The sequence below is a fragment of the Triticum aestivum genome, chromosome 4A, assembly GCF_018294505.1.
Source record: "Triticum aestivum cultivar Chinese Spring chromosome 4A, IWGSC CS RefSeq v2.1, whole genome shotgun sequence".
NCBI lineage: Eukaryota > Viridiplantae > Streptophyta > Magnoliopsida > Poales > Poaceae > Triticum > Triticum aestivum.
This window is the reverse complement of record NC_057803.1, coordinates 262723812-262728570: the sequence shown is the minus strand read 5'-3', so window position 1 is coordinate 262728570 and position 4759 is coordinate 262723812.

The window sequence follows — 4759 nt, the reverse complement described above, 5'->3', positions numbered from 1 at the left end:
GACATGTTCTCGTCAAAGCATGCGTCGGTCATTTTGTGTTTTACCTTCATCTCCAGAGCCATGAGCATTACTTTCAGGTGGGTATCCTCGGACATCTTATCTTCGTCTCGTTCTTTTGAAGCATCTCGGCCTTCGCGGACCTCAAAAACCTATTCACGATGCCTTCGGTCATCGTGCGGACCATGGTCGCCTGCGGGGTAGAGCAAAACGATATTTTAGAACCAAGAAAAAATTTGGCATGACTTTCCCTAAAAATATGACCAAAAAGAATGCTTAATGCCAAAATTCTCGCCGAAACGGAAATGAATCAACATTCCGGCAAAATATTGGCAACTATCGCATTTCAAATACCGGTACACCTCCAAAGACAAACACATATGCAACACCACAAACATATGCAACACCACGAACATACATAGATCTAGCTAGGCCATAAAAAGTGCATGTGCACATTGTTGTAGGGAGAACAACATAAATATAGCTTCCCCCCTTACTTACCTAGCAAAACAAGGTAACTTAACCACTTAATTTGAATGAATCTATGGTGGAAATGAGGTGAAAAAGAGGAGGCACCCGAGACAAGGAGGAGGCGGTGGAGAGAATGAAGTGGGGAGAAAGTGAGTGTGGGAGGAGAGGCTGTCCAAAATATCTTGTTGCTGCCCACTTACTAATGGCGCACCAGCAGCAAATGCGCCATTAGTAATCCAGGTTACTAATGGCACACCCCCTGGTGGTGCGCCATTTGTACTTTTGCAAAAAAAGGAATAAAAACAATAATAAAAAAAATAACATTAGTGGCGCACCTTATGGCTGGTGCGCCATTACTAGTTACAACTAGTAATGGCGCACCACCAGTTGATGCGCCATTAGTATGTTTGGACAGGCGCACTAGTTCAAAAAAAATTGGTACTAATGGCGCACCGTCGGCAGGGTGCGCCATTAGTATTTTCAACACTAATGGTGCATCAGAAGGTGGTGCGCCATTAGTATATACTAATGGCGCACCACAAGTCTGGTGCGCCATTAGTGTCATTTCCATCTATAGCCCTTTTCCTAGTAGTGGGAAAGCTATCATCAATAGGTAGTGGGTCATCAAGAACATTCTCTAACCTAGACAAGTTGTCTGCAATGGGGTTCTCAGCTCCCTTTCTATCAATAATATGCAAATCAAATTCTTGTAGCAAGAGAACCCATCTAATAAGTATAGCATTAGCATCTTTTTTTCCATAAGATATTTAATAGCAGCATGATCAGTGTGAACAGTTACTTTAGAAACAACTATATAAGGTCCGAGCTTATCACAAGCAAATTCAACTGCTAAAAAATCCTTTTTCAGTAGTAGCATAATTTCTTTGGGCACTGTCTAGAGTTTTACTAGCATATTGGATAACATTTAATTTCTTATCAACTCTTTGTCCTAGAACAGCCCCTGCAGCATAATCACTAGCATGACACATAATTTTAAATGGTAAATTCCAATCAGGAGGCTGAACAATAGGTGCAGAAATCAAAGCTTTCTTAAGTATTTCAAATGCTTCTACACAATCAACATCAAAGACAAAATCAACATCTTTTTGTAAGAGATTAGTCAGAGGCCTAGAAATTTTAGAGAAGTCCTTAATGAACCTCCAATAAAAACCGGCATGACCAAGGAAACTTCTTATACCTTTAATGTCCTTAGTACACGACATCTTTTCAGTAGCATCAACTTTAGCTTTATCAACTTCAATACCTCTTTCAGAAATTTTATGCCCCAAGACAATACCTTCATTAACCATAAAGTGGCACTTCTCCCAATTCAAGACAAGATTAGTTTCTTCACATCTCTGCAAAACTCGATCAAGGTTGCTTAAGCAATCATCAAAAGAAGTTCCATATATGGAGAAATCATCCATGAAAACCTCAACAATCTTTTCACAAAAGTCATAGAATATAGCAGTCATACATTTTTGAAAGGTAGCAGGGGCATTGCATAAACCAAAAGGCATATGTCTATAAGCAAAGGTACCAAAAGGGCAAGTAAAAGTTGTTTTTTCTTGATCCTCTTTTGACATAGGTATTTGAGAGAAACCAGAATAACCATCTAGAAAGCAAAATGTGTATGTTTGCATAATCTTTCTAGCATTTGATCAATAAAAGGTAACAGGTAATGATCCTTTTTAGTAGCTTTATTTAATTTGCGGAAATCAATTACCATTCTATAACCTGTAACAATTATTTGTGGAATCAATTCATCTTTATCATTAGGAACAAGAGTAATTCCTCCCTTCTTAGGGACACAATGAACAAGACTCACCCACTGACTATCAGCAACGGGATAAATTATACCTGCCTCCAGAAGCTTTAGTATTTCTTTTCTTACCACTTCTTTCATCTTAGGGTTTAACCATTGTTGGTGATCAACAACCGGTTTCGCATCTTTCGCTAACTTTATTTTGTGCTGGCATAGAGTGGGACTAATGCCCTTAAGATCATCAAGAATATATCCAATAGCAGGTTGGTGCTTCTTCAGAGTTTTCAATAATTTCTTTTCTTCATGCTCTGGAAGGTTAGCACCAATAATAACAGGATATATCTTTTTGTCATCAAGTAAGCATATTTAAGAGTATCAAGTAAAGGTTTAAGCTCAAACACGGGATCACCCTTGGGTGGAGGAGGATCCCCTAGGATTTCAACAGGAAAGTTGTGTTTCAAAATAGGTCCCTGTTTAAAGAATACTTCCTCTATTTCCCTTCTTTCATTCATAAATAGATCATTTTCATGGTCTAGCAAATAGTGTTCTAAAGGATCACTAGGAGGCACGACAATAGACACAAGACCAATAATTTCATATTTACTAGGCAATTATTTATCATGGGGTTGTCTACAAAATTTAGCAAAGTTAAATTCATGAGACATATCCCCTAAACCAATAGAAACAATATCCTTATTGCAGTCTGTCATAGCATTAATAGTATCCAAGAAGGGTCTACCAAATATAATGGGACAAAAGTTGTCTTGTGGGGAACCAAGAACAAGAAAATTAGTAGGATATTTGACTTTCCCACACAATACTTAAACATCTCTAACAATCCCAACTGGTGAAATAGTGTCTCTATTGGCAAGCTTAATTGTGACATCAATTTCCTCTATCTCAGCAGGTGCAATATCATGCATAATTTAATTATATAAGGAATGAGGTATTGCACTTGCACTAGCACCCATATCGCATAAGCCATGATATCAATGATCTCCTATTTTAATTGAAACAACAGGCATGCCTACAACAGATCTATGTTTATTTTTAGTATCGGGTCTAGCAATTCTAGCAGCTTCATCACACAAGTAAATAACATGCCCATCAATATTATCAGCCAAGAGATCTTTAACCATAGCAACACTAGGTTCAACTTTAGTTTGCTCAGAGGGTGTAGGTGTTCTAGTATTACTCTTACGAACCACAGTCGAAGCTTTAGCATGATCCTTTATTCTAACAGGGAAAGGTGGTTTCTCAATATAAGCAGTAGGAACAACTGAATCATTATAAGTGATAGTATTTTCTTCAACTTTAATAGGTGCAACTACTTTTACTTCAATTGGAGGATTATATTTAAACCACTTCTCCTTAGGGAGATCAACATGAGTAGCAAAGGATTCACAGAAGTAAGCTACTATCTCAGAGTCAAGTCCATATTTAGTGTTAAATTCACGGAAAGCATCGGTATCCATAAAAGATTTAACACAATCAAAGTTAGTGTTATACCTAACTCCTTACCTTCATCGAGATCCCAATCTTTAGAGTTGCGTTTAATTCTTTCCAATAAATCTCATTTGAATTCAATAGTCTTCATCATAAAAGAGCCAGTACAAGAAGTATCGAGCATGGAGCGATTATCGAGAGAAAGCCGAGCATAAAATTTTTGATTAATAATTCCTCTTGAGAGCTCATGATTGGGGCATGAATATAACATTGACTTAAGCCTCCCCCAAGCTTGAGCTATGCTTTCTCCTTCGCGAGGCCAAAAATTATATATATAATTACGATCATGATGAACAAGATGCATAGGATAAAACTTCTGATGAAATTCCTATTTCAATCGGTTGTAGTTCCATGATCTCATCTCATATCATCACATAGCCTAAACCATGTCAATGACAATCCCTTCAAAGATGAAGGGAATACCTTCTTCTTGATAACATCCTCGGGCATACCTGCAAGCTTAAATAATCCACAAACTTCATCCACATAGATTAGGTGCAAATCGGGATGTAATGTTCCATCAACTGTGAAATGATTAGCTAGCAGTTTCTCTATCATAACAGAAGGAATTTCAAAGTAAATTTTTTTAGTAGGTTCATTAGGTTGAGGAGCAACTCTTTGCTCTACTATTCAGGGTGAAGATACCCCGAACAAGCCCCTCAAAGGATTATGTTCCATAGAAACAAGTGACAGTAAATTTTAGCACACTATATAAATTTTTCCTTACCAAATTCCACCTACCAAAGGCGCTTCACTCCCCGGCAACGGTGCTAGAAAGGAGTCTTGATGACCCATAAGTATAGGGGATCTATCATAGTCCTTTCGATAAGTAAGAGTGTCGAACCCAACGAGGAGCAGAAGGAAATGATAAGCAGTTTTTAGTAAGGTATTCTCTTCAAGCACTGAAATTATCGGTAACAGATAGTTTTGTGATAAGGTAATTTGTAACGGGTAACAAGTAAATAAAGTAAATAAGGTGCAGCAAGATGGCCCAATCCTTTTTGTAGCAAAGGACAAGCC